The sequence below is a fragment of the Bombina bombina genome, chromosome 5 (assembly GCF_027579735.1).
Source record: "Bombina bombina isolate aBomBom1 chromosome 5, aBomBom1.pri, whole genome shotgun sequence".
Taxonomy (NCBI): Eukaryota; Metazoa; Chordata; class Amphibia; order Anura; family Bombinatoridae; genus Bombina; species Bombina bombina.
In genome coordinates, this window is record NC_069503.1 from 588,105,556 (window position 1) to 588,121,009 (window position 15,454).

A 15,454-nucleotide genomic window follows, 5' to 3' on the forward strand; every position below is an offset into this window, starting at 1 on the left:
TTTCCCCTTTCAAACCTTCTATTGCCAGGTGGGTAAAGTGGATCTATTGCCAGGTGGGTAAAGTGGATTATGCTTCTTGCTGGTGTGGAAGAGTCCTTTCCGGCTCACTCCATTCGCGGAGCTTCTGCCTCTAAAGCCTTTTTGAAATCCTCTTCCCTCCAAGATATTTTAAATGCAGCAGACTGGTCTTCGGACTCTACTTTTAGACAAATTAATAACGCTGCTTTTCCCTTAATTTCATGATCCATTTTTGCTTTAAACTAGCAAAATATGAGTCTCTGGTCTTGTAATAAAATTCTGATTATCCTAACTTTAGTGTAGCTATAATCTAGATTATAGCTACACTAAAACTACGGTAATCGGAATTTTAAACAACATTCCAATTTACTTATATTATCTAATTTGCTTCATTTTTTAGATAGCCTTTGTTGAAGAAATAGCAATGCACATGAGTGAGCCAATCACATGAGGCATCTATGTGCAGCCACCAATCAGCAGCCACTGAGCCTATCTAGATATGCTTTAAAGCAAAGAATATCAAGAGAATGAAGCAAAATAGATAATAGGATTAAATTAGAAGGTTGCTTAACTTGCATGCACTATCTGAATCATGAAAGAAAATGTGGGTTTAGTATCCCTTTACCGACCAAGGACGTACAGAGTACGTCCTTCAAAAACTGTCACTTAATGACCAAGGACGTACCTTGTATGTCCTCAGGGGTTTCAAGTGGTGGAAGCGATCTTGATCGCTTCCAGCCACTTTCAGGGTATTGAAGCAATGCCTCACTCTGTGGCCCTCTCTGCATCGGCCAGCGATGGTGCCGATCGTTGGTGGGAGCCATTGCAGGGAGGTGGGTGGGCGGCCCATCGCTAGAGGATATCCGGTAGTAGGGGTGGGATCGCTAGCGGGGGTGCTACACTATGGAACCTGTAAAGTGTAAAGGGAAGGAGGGAGGGGGGAGGGATAAATGTTATCCAAGGGATCTGGGAGGAGGTGGGGGGTAGGTTATTGAGGGGGGCAGCTAAACTACAGGAACATTTTTTTTTAACAAGCTAATTGTTTGGTAAACTGGGTACTGGCAGTACCCAAAAGCAAATTGTTTGGCAAACTGGGTACTGGCAGACAGCTGCCAGTACCCAAGATGGCGGCAAATAGGTAGAGGGGGGGGAGGTTTAGAGAGCTGTTGGGGGGGGATCCTACATTGCAGAATATATATATATTTTAGTACTGGTAGACAATTGTGGGGTGTGGGAGGGAAGAAAGCTATTTGAGAGGGGTCAGGGAGAGATCATGGGGTGGACCGTGGGATGTGTCAGGTGAGAGGCTGATCTCTACACTAAAGCTAAAATTAACCCTACAAGCTACCCAATTAACCCCTTCACTGCTGGGCATAATACACGCGTGGTGCGCCGCGGCATTTAGTGGCCTTCTAATTACCAAAAAGCAATGCCAAAGCCATATATGCCTGCTATTATGAACAAAAGCATTTACAACCATTTGTGCCATAATTGCACAAGCTGTTTGTAAATCATTTCAGTGAGAAGCCTAAAGGTTGTGAAAAGGTTTGTGAAAAAGTGAACATTTTTTTATTTGATCGCATTTGGCGGTGAAATGGTGGCATGAAATATACTAAAATGGGCCTAGATCAATACTTTGGGTTATCTACTTAAAAATATTTATATATATATATATATATATATATATATATATATATATATATATATATATATATATATATATATATATATACACACACACACACACACACACACACACACACATGTCAAGGGATATTCAGGGATTCCTGACAGATATCAGTGTTACAATATAACTATCGCTAATTTTGAAAAATGGTTTGGAAATAGCAAAGTGCTACTTGTACTTATTGCCCTATAACTTGCAAAAAAGCAAAGAACATGTAAACATTGGGTAGTTCTAAACTCAGGACAAAATTTAGAAACTATTTAGCATGGGTGTTTTTTTGTGGTTGTAGATGTGTAACAGACTTGTTTCAATTTTTTCATCATATTTTATCATTTTTTTTATAGTAAATTATAAGATATGATGAAAATAATGGTATCTTTCGAAAGTCCATTTAAATTAACGGTATACAATATGTGTGGGTACAGTAAATGAGTAAGAGGAAAATTACATCTAAACACAAACACAGCAGAAATGTAAAAATAGTCCTGGTCCCAAACGGTAAGAAAATTTAAAAGTGCTGTGGTCAAGGGGTTAAGATGTCAGACCAGTAACCACAACTAAACAAGGGAGCCAAACTGAAAGAATGACCAAATGTGCAACATTATATGTCCCCATTTGTTTGCACTCTCTAGTTTACATGAATCCACTTCTAGTACTGTTGGTCAGTCATTAAAGGGACACTAACCCAAATTTTTTATTTTGTGATTCAGATAGAGCAATATTAAGCAACTTTCTAATTTACTCCTATTATTAAACGTTCTTCGTTATCTTGGTATTTTTATTTGAAAAGCAAGAATGTAAGTTTAGATGCCGGCCCATTTTTATTGAACAACCTATAAACAAGTGCTGTCCAGGGTTCTGGACTTTCTTTTTCAAATAAAGATAGCAAGAGAACGAAGAAAAATTAAAAAGTAAATTAGAAAGTTGCTTAAAATTGCATGCTCTATCTAAATCACGAAAGAAAAAATTTGGGTTCAGTGTCCCTTTAAAGCCTATTTAATATTGAGAATGCAGATATCTGAGGCTTGGAAAGACAAAACAGATCCTGGAAAGCCTCTGGGAAGATTAGGGCGGTATGATGTATACCATTTACTGCCAAAAACTCAGAGCTTTTAACCCCCGAATTCTTAAAGCCTAGAGCCCCCACTATTTAAGGGGCATAAGTACACATGCATGATGCATACCTGCATTTAACCCAGGGTACCAGTAACAAAGATGGCGGTGACTAGTCGGAGGGGGATCAGGAAGGTGGGTGGATGAGGAGGGTTCCCTACATTACAGAAATGAAAAAATTATATATATATATATATATATATATATATATATATATATATATATATATATATATATATATATATATATATATATATATATATATATATATATATATATATATATATATCCCTAAACTGCATACTAACAGACTGTCTGCCAGTACCTAAGATTGTGGTGACCAGTGGGGGGAGAAGAGAGCTGTTTGGGAGAGATCAGGGGGTGGTAGGTGTCAAGTGGGAAGGTAATCTCTACACTACAGCTAAAATTAACCTTGCAAACTACCTGATTAACCTCTTCACTGCTGGGAATTTCAGTAGTGTGTTGTGCAGCAGTAATTAGCGTCCTTAATGCCAAACCCAATGGCAAAGCCATGCATGTCTGCTGTTTCTGAACAAAGGGGACCCCAGAGAAGCTTTAACAACCATTTGTCTTATGACTGCAGTAGTTGTGTGTAAATAATTTCAGTGAGAAACCCAAAGTTTGTGAAAAATGTAACAATTATTTTAATAAGATTGCATTTGGCGGCAAAACGGTGGTATAACATATACCAAGATGGGCTTAGACCATGGTTTTCCAACTTGTCTTCAGATTTTCAGGAATGCCTTGGGTGAGAGCAGGAGTCAGAAGTCAAATTCTAGGAGTGAGTGGCTCCCTGACTCCTGGGTTTGTCAAGCCCTGGGTTAATAACCATGTTTAGTAATCAGCTGATTTTGTCACCTGTGCTCTAGTTCGGATATCCTCAAAATCTGGCCTGTTAGAGAGGCCTGAGGACAGGTTTGAAAATTAGTTGTCTAGATAAATACCTTGGGATGTCTACTAAAATTATATCATTTTGATAGGTAAATATTTCTGTTTAAATGGAGTGATAGCAAAAATGCTAAAAATGTCCCAGTAAATAGAGCAAGTTTTCCTCTAAATTTCCCAGTCCTTAAAGTGACATGAAACACATGTTTTTTCTTTCATGATTTAGATAAAACATGTAATTTTAAATAACTTTCCAATTTACTTCTATTATCTAATTTGTTTTGTTTTCTTGGTATCCTTTGTTGAAAAGGATACCTAGGTAGGCTAAGGAGCTACTAATTGGTTGCTGCACATATATGCTTCACGCTTTTGGCTCACACAGTGCATTAACTAGCTTCCAGTAGTGCATTACTGTTTCTTCAACAAAAGGATACTAAGAGAATGAAGCAAATTAGATAATATAAGTAAACTGGAAAGTTGTTTAAAAATTGTATTCTCTCAAAAACAACCTGTAATAGACAAATTGCATGATAAAGGGCTACAGATCTCAAAACCAGAGGACATTTCAAACACATTTTACGAATATTATCAGGAGTTGTACTTATTTAAAATAAGTGATTCACAGAAATCTTTGGACTTCTGGAGGGACATTAAACATCCCAAAATTACATTAGAAATGTCCAACAGTCTAAATGCTCCTATCTCCATAGAAGAAATAGAGAAAATAATATCTGAACTCTCCCTAAATAAAACAGCAGGTCCAGATGGTCTTCCGAACGAATTTTATAAGATTTTGTCTAGTGAGGCTACTCCGCATCTCTGCACTCTTTTTAACACTTTTTTTATAAAGGGTAATTGTATCCCTTCTTCATTTTCTAGCTCATATACAACTCTGATACTAAAGGGCGGAAAGGACCCTAACTGTAAAGAATCCTACAGACCAATTGCTCTGCTAAATTCTGATTATAAAATTCTCACTGCGATTTTAGCAACTCGGCATCAAGGGAACCAAACAGAGATAATTCATACTGATCAATCAGGCTTTATAAATAACCGCAACTCGGCTGCAAAAATTAGAGAAGCATTGTTAGTGACGGAATACTTTGAGGTTATGTCTAATTTAAATAGCGGGGGAGAGGGCACACCTGATCTTGTCATTATTTCTATCGACGCTGAAAAAGCCTTTGATTCAATATTTTACGATCATATTAAAACATCACTAAGGCGTTTTGGTATTGGGGGCAATTTTCTTGAATTTATTGAGAATTTGTATAAACAGCCATCCACAAAATTGATAGTGAATAATACTATTTCTTCTTCTATCTTTCTAGGCAGAGGGACGAGACAGGGCTGTCCTCTCTCCCCGCTTTTATTTAATATCTCCATTGAGCCTCTGGCAATTAAAATCCGCCACCTTCTAGATGGTATAAAAATTTGCAACACTGAAATAAAAATTGGCCTCTATGCAGATGACCTGCTGCTTTATTTGGCAAACACTAAAGAGAACTTACCAAAACTTTTTCAGATTCTGGAACAATTCGGCTCATTTTCCGGATATAAAGTAAATATGGCTAAGTCGGAGATACTTTGGTTGAGGAAAAATAGTACCTCTATATTGAAAACCCCCTTTCACCAAGTAACAGATTCTTTTAAATACTTAGGGATTCATATCCCGAAAAGAAATTCAGACCTATATGCTTTGAATATCCCCCCGGTAATAAAAACGATCAAGGAAAAACTTCTGATTTGGCAAAAACTCCCAATATCACTCTCTGGAAGGATAGCTCTTTTTAAGATGGCCCTCCTCCCAAAATTATTGTATATACTTCAAAATACGCCGATAATTCTCCTAGGAAAGGATATTCGATCGATAAATACCTCTCTTACTCAGTTCTTGTGGCAGAACAAAAGGTCAAAAATATCCTGCATGAAACTTTCAGTACCAAGAGAAAGTGGAGGTCTTGCTTTGCCTGACATAAGGTTCTATAATTTTTCCTTCCTAGCTCGGAATGTAGTAGACTGGATCTCGTCTAATAACTTTGTATTGAACAATGATCTTGAGTCTAGTGTTTGCTATCAGTATTCTTTGGTTGCGTAAACACATTTAGAACCAAAAGAAATTCCAGCGGAAATTAAGAGATTTAAAACTATCCTTAACCCACTGAAAACTTGGCATAAAATATCATCTATCTTATCAATTAATAAAAGAGCCTCACATTTTTTACCTATAATAGGTAATCCCACTTTCCAAGCAGGCTTGGACTCGCAGGTTTTTAGAAAATGGCATACTGCTGGACTAACAAAGGTATCTCAAATCATAGATATAGAAGGGAAATATATTAAAACATTTCAGAACTTAAAAATGGATTTTGATCTGTCCAATAAGGACTTTTTTGCATATTTGCAATTAAGACACTTTGTCCAAGACCTAGTTAGAAAAATGGGCTGGGAATGGGGATTGGGTATATTGGAAAATTGGTTGGTCTTAAAAAGAAATGGCCATATGTCGATTGCGCCGTGTTATCATCTTCTGAGTATAAATAAAGGAACTTCGGTATTGGCAAACCTGGTTGCTTATTGGAATCTATTAATCCCACAGAGTAATATCGAAACAAATACTATCCAATTATCAATTAAGAAAATTGCTCAAGTAACATTATCTGCAACCTGGAGAGAGGCGCATGTCAAACTCTTACATGGGGCATATTTTACCCCTAAGAGAGGTTTTAAATGTGCCAATAGCGGGTTTAATAAGTGTCCTAAATGTTCGCTTCAGGAAGCCGATTTAATTCACATGTTCTGGCATTGTCCAAGGATTAATAATCTTTGGGCTAAAGTTGAATATTGGCTCAAGAATGTGTTAAAGATAGCATGTCCTTCATTAACATTATATCAGATAATATTCTGTCTTAAAAAAGAATCTGGTAGACAAAATAATGAAAGATTAGTAATCTCTACCATCCTCGCTACCAGATATTTAAGTTGTAAAAAGTGGAAAAATCATGCAATTCCAAGCATCTCTGAGATTAAAAATTGCATGAAAAAGCAATGCATTTTAGAACAGAGAGATACGGACATAAATAACGACCAGGACATCAAAAGATTTTTTGATAAATGGGCAGTCTTTTTAAGAATATTCTCTGTGGTAGAAATGAATCATATCATATAATCTTTCCTTTTAGGAACACAGAAATTGTTTTGCTAGGGAACTGGTAGATACCAAGAGAGAAGCAGTGGTAGAAGGGTAGAAGTGGTTCTCCCCTTCCTTCCCTTTTCTTTTTTTTTTTTTTCTCTCTCTCTGCGATTATGGTTTGGCTGAACTGCTTCTCCGCACGGGGGGGGGGGGGCGTATGGGGAGAGGGTCCAGAGGGGGTTGAAAAATAAAAACCCCAAGTAATGTCAATGAGTAAGCTGATTATATCAATATGCTGATTAGTTAAAATATATATGTATGCATAGTTAAATACAGTATTATATGAACGAACGTATGTATAATTTATGGATTATGTTATGTGTTCAATGTTTATATTTGCTCTTGGACATTGTCTTGGTTCATAAATAAAAGCTTTAAATAAAAAAAAAATTGTATTCTCTCATGAAAGAAAATGTTTGGGTTTAATGTCCCTTTAAGGGAATTTGCATGATACAAACTCTAATGGCTCTGAGCAGATGCTTAGTGTTTAAATGCAGTTGCAAACGTCACACCTACAAGGAACAGAAAAGCTCTCATCCTGCATATTGTGATGGTTTGGAAGCTCTGCCACCCTATACATATTGCAGCTTCCCCTTATCTCCCGATTACCATAGCAAAATCAGAGACTGACCAACTCCCTCTACTGCCTGCCTAAACTCTTTGTATTATCTAAAGAAAAACTATGTAAACAAGAATCAGCAGCACCCAATGGGGAGTGTGGGAGTGAAAGATACCAAAATGTAAATTTCAATTGCTCTCTATAAGGGTCTGATTAATCTATAGCTCTCTGGTCTGGTGAGATTATCTAAGAAGAGTCAGCAGTACTCCAAGGTCCCCGAAAATAATTTTAGGAAGGCAAATTTTAGAATGAAAGTGGTTTATCTCACTATGCAGATTTCTAGCGGTAAAGGAGAGACACGTACATTACAATAGAAGGTATATATATATATATATATATATATATATATATATATATATATATATATATATATATATATATATATATATATATATATATATATATATATAGCATATTTTCTCTCCATGACAGTGAGTTTTTGTGTGCAAAGAGATAAGGAGGCATATGTGTGTATAGATAAATAGATCAGGTTGGTTGCTCTTTCTGCAAACTCAGACCATTTAATGAGTTGTGTTTACGTTGAGAAAAGGCAGCTGTTTCATATACAAAAACAAACCCAAATGAACAGTTTCCATTCTATCTTATACACTTCAAATTATATAAAAAGTAATTGGAAACACATTTATGGGAAATCAATTTTACAATACAACGTCCCTGTATGGCTCCACTCATAAAAGACCCACTGTTACTAGTCCTGGGAGGCTTCCAGCAAATATTGGAAGGTATGGACCAGAAATAACTAGTAATCGAGGTATTTAGTTGCTAATACAAAATGCTTATATTTAAAATTGAAATGCACCCAGGAAAATGTCAAATTTGACTGTCATCATCACAATTAGCCATCTTTTTGCAAGGACATACTTCTAAGATCTTGCTTTTAATATATGTATACTAATATATAAAACAAGATACTGGAAGCATTATACCTTTATTACATTTTAATTCCGACAACAATTAGCAAATCTCAGATTCATATACTAATATAACTGTTAGTTCAAAAACGAAGCTATACCTGAATCAAAACTGAATTCTTACTTCTTGATTGAAGGACACAGCTTTGTGAGTACACATGAGAAACACATGTCTGACAGCAGGGCGGACATATTTAATAAGGGCGAAGTGTTGAAATTGTGCATATATGTTGTTTCATAAAATGTTTAAAATAAACCGAAGCAAAAGATGTTTCCCAAAACAAAGATGGTGCTTTTGCAGTTTAAAAATGTTTTAGCTTGCCCTCACTGGATTGGGTTAGACTTAGATGGTTTGTCGAAATAGCCAAGTCGCGCTGCTTGAGCAGGATGTGTTGTGTAACAACTCTGTAGTTCTATGCACGAGCTTGAGAGTTTGGAACTTGTGCTGTGGGCGCGCCCGGTTATCAGTTCTTTACAAGCGATAGAAGCCGTGTAGGTAAGTAGCACACAGTAGCTACAATGCACCTTTAGCATCACGTTTGGTAACACAATGATATTTAAAGTAAAGAAGATGTATGTTGTTATAAATGGCTATTTATATGCATCTATTGTGTTTATACAGGTTTTTTTTTATACTTTTTATTTTTACAGTCGAATACTTTGTTTTTAGTAACACTGCTTTTCTAATAGTTATTGTGCAGTTGTCACTTTTTATTATTAGCCTCGCATGATGACAATGAGGATCTAGATCAGGTGTTGTATAAGAGGTTTTTTTTCCCCCTTTTGAGGTCTGGTTATGAAAGCACAGTAATTAGGTGGATTCATTCACTGCTCACTTGCAGGCTGCTGTCAGTTCAGAAGACTTGCATCTAAACTGTAAGTAACAATATTTTTTGGAACAAAATGAACATTCATAACATAGACAAGGAACAATAAATGCAGTTATAATTAGTTTTATAAATAGAGGAAAAGGAAGCCACTGACTTGTAAGATGTTTCTCAAACAAACGAATAAAAATTGTAAGCGATCCTTGCACTCATACTGTTATTAATATTATTTCAAAAGTTCATTCATATGCATAGTATAGTACAAGAATCACAACTATCACCAAACAGAATTCAGTCATTTATCCTAAAAATGAATAATAATGTTGGCTGATTTGCAAGTGTGCAACATATTGCTGTGATGTCTGAAAAGAACATGGCAATTTAAAAAAAAAATTGCAGCTGTGACATAACCATTGTGCAGTTGTTTTATACAGGCAATAATTTCTTAAAAAAATAATACATTTTGGCCCTAAGTGACAAAACTTTAGTGTCAAATCTCAAAATTCTATTAACTATTTGCTCTAAACTGTACATACTAATTGTTTTATTTGTCACTATAGACTTTGTTTAGTAAACTATTGACTTTATAAAGTGTATAAATGACAAATGTTAGTGTAAAATATATGGGAATGATAACACAATCAAGATGTGTTTAGATGAGAAAGGGCTATTGTGTGATATGATACAAAATTAAAGAAACATCATTCTTATTAAACTTTACTGTACATTGCCATATAGTTCTATATTTATTTTATTATAAATTGCATATTATTGCATTTTTCTGGCTTATAACCATGTGTTTAACCTCTGCAAAAAGATTAAACACATAGTTAAAGTTACCCCCCAGAGCAGCAATGAACTCTTGGGAGCTAACAGAACATATCTGGTGTGCCAATGACACATATACCAGTACCCAGCAACCACCAGCTAGCTCCCAGTAGTGCATTGCTCCTGCTTTGAATATGTACATTTTCAACAAAGGATAACAAGAGTACAAAGTAACTAAATAATAGAAGCCAATTTAAAGCTACATGCTCTGAATCCTGAACATTTACTTTCCTGTCCCTTTACTATATTGTTGAGTTATACACTCCCTCTAAGGCTCCATATACGAATTTGTAACAGAACAATCTACACCAGTGATGGAAACACTGTAAGAGTTTGTATCCATATTGTAAATAATCTTCTAAAAATGTATCTCATGGTGGGAGCGAAATGTCAGTACTGCATGCTGTGTTATCAAGAACATTTTGTTTCCGCCCCATTGGGTAAACAATCTATGCCAAGTTTCCCCTTCCCTGTGCCATATTAAAGGGACATGAAACCCAATTTTTTTTCTTATATAACTCAGAATCAACATACATTTTTAAGCAATTTTCCAATGTACCTCTGTTATCGATTTTGCTTTATTTTCTTGATATCCTTTATTGAAAGAGCATCAATGCACTACTGAGAGTTAGCTGAGTACACTTGTAAGCCAATTAAATAAGGTATATATGAGCAGCCATCAATCAGCAGCTAGCTTCCAGCCCCTGAGCCTACCTAGGTGTGCTTTTCAACTAAGGATACAAAAAACTTAACAAATTAGATAATAGAAGTACATTGAAAAGTTGTTTAAAATTGTATTCTCTGAATCATGAAATAATTTTTTGGAGTTTCATGCCCCTTTAATGTGAGAGCCCCTTTTACATTCATAGCACAAATGTAGATTGTTTTTGTTTGTTGTACCAAGGAAAGTCTTGAACACTTGGGGATCGATTTATCAAGCTGCGGCGGACAGGGGCGTACATTGCCCTGTCTGCCGCAGTTCGCCTTTAGTGGGCTGAATTACTCAGCCGGAATTCAGCATTGCACAAGAACGCGATTTTGCACTCAGGTGCAACGCCGCCCCCTGCCCGCGCACAGCCAATCATGTGCGGGCAGGAGCTGCAATCTCACCGGTTGGACAAGACTGGGGAGATTGAAATTCGCCGCCTAAGAGGTGGCGAGAGGTTAGGGAACCAGCGGTTTGACGACCGCTGCTTGTTAAATACGGACTGCAGGTTCTCTTGTGAGAACCACCAGTCGTAGAAGTGGAAAACCTTTGATAAATCGACCCCTTAGTATCTGATATGTTATCTATTTATATATTACATTTCCTCTCCTTTAGTTTGCTAAATATTTTTGGATGATCTGTTTTAGACCTGTTTAATAAAAGGATACTACTATCAGTGTCCATATAGGGGCTCTTGGCCTCTTCAGTGCTGTTATCTGGTACTACAGTTCTCCATAGCAAGCCTGCTTAAACCTTTATCTTTTTTTACCATCTGATTTTCAATTAACATAAATAGAAAGCGCTACTTTTAAGAGTTTATATTGCTCGTGTCAATGGTGCATTGACTTACTCAGCAAATGTATTTTGCCGAGTAATACCCACTTTTTTAGTGCCACGCCTTTCATTAGTGCACAGTAAATATATCCTTCTAAAATCCTGTTCTGCATATCCATTTTTAGGCATTTATCTATGTTAAGTCTTTAAAAAAAAATGCATTAAAGGGATATGAAACCCCCCCCAAAAAAAAATTCATCATTCAGACAGAACATACAACTTAAAAAAAAAAGTTTCCAATTTTACTTCTATTAAAGGGACACTGAACCCAAATTTTTTCTTTTGTGATTCATATAGAGCAAGCAATTTTAAGCAACTTTCTAATTTACTCCTATTATCAATTTTTCTTCGTTCTCTTGCTTTCTTTATTTGAAAAAGAAGGCATCTAAGCTAAGTAGCTAGCCAATTTGTAATTCAGAACCATGGACAGCACTTGTTTATTGGTGCTGTCCAATCAGCAAGGACAACCCAGGTTGTTCACCAAAAATGGGCCGGCATCTAAACTTAAATTCTTGCTTTTCAAATAAAGATACCAAGAGAATAAAGAAAATTTGACAATAGGAGTAAATTAGAAAGATGCTTAAAATTGCATGCTCTATCTGAATCATGAAAGAAAAAAATTGGGTACAGTGTCACTTTAACAAATCTTCTTTGTTGAAGAGATACCTAGGTAGGTATCCGGAGCACTAGATGGCAGGAAATAGTGCTGCTATATAGTGCTCCAGACACTTGCACGCTCTGGACTTTACATCCCAGCTTTTCAACAAAAGATACCTAAAGAAAAATTAAACAAAAAATAATAATATAACTAAATTAGAAAGTTGTTTAAAATTACACGCTCTGTCTGAATCATAAAATATTTATTTTTTTTGGTTTTCATGTCCCTTTTTATAAACATATCCTTAACACTTTTGTTGCAACTTGTTGCAACCAAGGGGTTAAACGGTTTTGAACTAGGAATGTATTTAGCTGAAGCTAGTCACTTACACAACTGGACATGTGCCTGTCTTTAAAAGATTAGTATATTCCAGGGTAAGCTTTGACACCTAAGAGTCTTCTTCAGATTAAAATCCATGATACTTGCATTGATAATCAGTGCCTCCGACAGATTAAAGGAGCAGGCGGTTTTTCTATATATACACATAGCATATTAACACTGCCATATTTCTGCATAAAAATAAATGTTATAAAAATCATGAAAAACTATTATTTTAATAAAACATATAATGTATCAGAGAACACCAGGGATACAACACTTGAGATTCTTCTTGTATATATTAATCACACATCTACTTTGCTATGGTTCATCAGAAGTCAGTTTAAGAAATCACTGTGTGGGTGCACTGAAGCATACTTAAGTATGTAACATCTATTTCAGCCTCTCTTCTGTAAAGTAAAAAAAATATTTAAGGGGTAACAATTTTACATTTTGTTTTTTTTATTTACTATAATTGTTTAAAGGGACACTCAAGTCAAATTAAACCTTTATGATTCAGAAAGAGCATGCAGTTATAAGACACTTACCAATTTTGCTTCCATTATCAAATTTTGCACAATTTTTTTTTTTTTTTTTTTTTTTTAAAGCAAACTTTCTGGAAAAAAACAGATCCCAATGAGCACAAGCTCACAGGGTATATGTATATTAGTCTGTGGTTGGCTGATTCTACTGCATTGTGGGGTCCTTTAAGCAATGTATGGGAAACTTAAACTAATTTTCTTTTAAAGGGACATAAAAATAAAAAAATAAATTTCATAGGTCAGATGGATTATGCGATTTTTAAGAATCAATTTACTTTTATTGGCATTAACTTTGTTCTATTTATATCCTTTGTTCCTTTTGTTTTCTTGGTATCTAGTAATGGCAATGAAAACTGGGTAGATTCTACTACTCAACATAAGTAGTTTTTCTAACTTAAAGGGAAAGTAAAGACAAAATTAAAGTTAAATGGGTTGGATATAGAGTATGACATTTTATAAAAACTTTCCAATTTACTTCTATTATCACGTTTTCTTAGTTCTGTTGGTATCCTTTGTTAAAGTGTAATCTTAGGTAAGTTCAGGAGCATGGGACATGAAACCCAAATTTTTTCTTTCATAATTCAGATAGAGAATACATTTTTACGCAACTTTCTAATTTACTTCTATTATCTAATTTGTTACATTCTCTTAGTATCATTTGTTGAAGGAGTAGCAATGCACTAATGGTTTCTAACTAGCCACATGGGTGAGCCAATGACAATCGGTATGTTTATGCAGCCACCAATCAGCAGATAGAGCTGAGCTTTCCTAGATAAAAACTTTCAGCAAAGGATAACAAGAGAAGGAAGCAAATTAAATAATAGAAGTAAATGGGAAATTTGTTTAAAATTGTATTCTCTATCTGAATCGTGAAAGAAAAAATAGTAGGCTTCAAGGGACAGTACACTGTAAAATTATTTTTCCATAAATGTATTTTAAATGACTTGTTATACCAACTGCAGAGTATAAAATATTTGAGAAATTGCATTTTCAGGGTTATTTGTGTATCTGAAGTAGCTGGTTTTGTGCTTTGAAACCACAGCCTATTACAATGGGTTGAGCTTCAGGTAATATCAGATCTCATTATGTTATCACTTTCATGTACACAGACTTGCTATCTTATCTTATATTTGTCTGGAACACCAAAGCTCAATACATAGAGAGAACAATGGAAAATTATCATTTTATTACTTAACTATCATGCCCCCCACTGAGGGTGTAATCTCTTCTGCTGGCTGTGTTTACTTAGGCTTGTCAATAGCATATACGCCAGTATCAAAACTTTCAGTATAGGTTGGGAAACCACAAGCTAAATCAGCTATTTCAAATGCTGAAATAGGAGTAAAGGAGCCACTTGCAACCAATTTAATACACTCTAGCAGGTAAAAAGGATCATTGGGAATAATTTAAAGGGGAGAAAGTTTTTGGGTGAACTGTCCCTTTCATGTCCCTTTAAGCCTTTGGGTAGCAGTGTTTGCATTGATGTTTATAGTGATGTTATACAGAGTTGCAAACACTTATACCATAGAATTCTTCAGATACACGCACACACTTCTTAGCTCCTATTAGCCTACCTATATTTACTTGTCAACAAAGTACACCCTAAGAACAAAAAATAGTTGATAATAGATGTAAATTGGAAAATTGTTTAAAATTGTATCCTATATCTAAATCCTGAACATTTAATTTTGACTTTAGTATCCATTTAAGGGCACAAGTCAGATTGATTTGCTTAGTCAATCATACAGTTAAAAGTTAAAATGTAAGTTTTTACCCTGGTTTGCTTGTCTCTGGTTGCAGAGCTTCAGCTGAACAGCAATCAATAACACTTGTGATTTGAAGTGGTTAGAAGCAGGTAGGAACGGCCAGCCAAAATGTCAAGAAAGTGAGAGAAACATAGTCAGAGCAGAAGATCAGTATCTGGGTTTTGTCATTTCCCATAGCCCCAGTGGCAGAACTTTTTTCACTTTCTGCGATGAGATTTTTTTTTAGTGAAAATGTTTCTGCAGGTTATTTTTAAATATAATTCAATTTTAAATTAGGCATTTACACTAAAGCACCAGTTCAATTGTAGTGTGTTGGTTAACTGGAGAATAAAGCAATTTTAAAAGTTTTATAATATATTACAGCAGTTGAATATTGGATTGCAAATTAGCTGTAGACAAACAAATCAATTGTAAAATGTCTCTTGAAAAAATGTGTTTCCTTTTCTCTTAGTCTAACATAGAAATGCAGTAATAAAAAAGATGCATTGCTCATAAGAATGTCTTACA

At 35.3% G+C, this 15,454-nt stretch overlaps 1 protein-coding gene across 2 annotated transcripts in view; it reads left to right on the plus strand.

Moving 5' to 3' along the window:
- The first annotated feature begins 8,808 nt into the window (after positions 1–8,808).
- BLVRA (biliverdin reductase A) overlaps positions 8,809–15,454 on the plus strand; it is a 75,594-nt gene continuing 68,948 nt past the window's right edge. The window contains exons 1-2 of one of the 2 annotated variants that reach the window (XM_053714549.1): positions 8,811–8,964; positions 9,257–9,344. The gene's annotated coding sequence lies outside the window, so the exon portion shown is untranslated. Of the gene's footprint in view, positions 8,965–9,256; positions 9,345–15,454 lie in introns of both variants that reach the window. The other variant, XM_053714548.1, reaches the window with a different exon arrangement.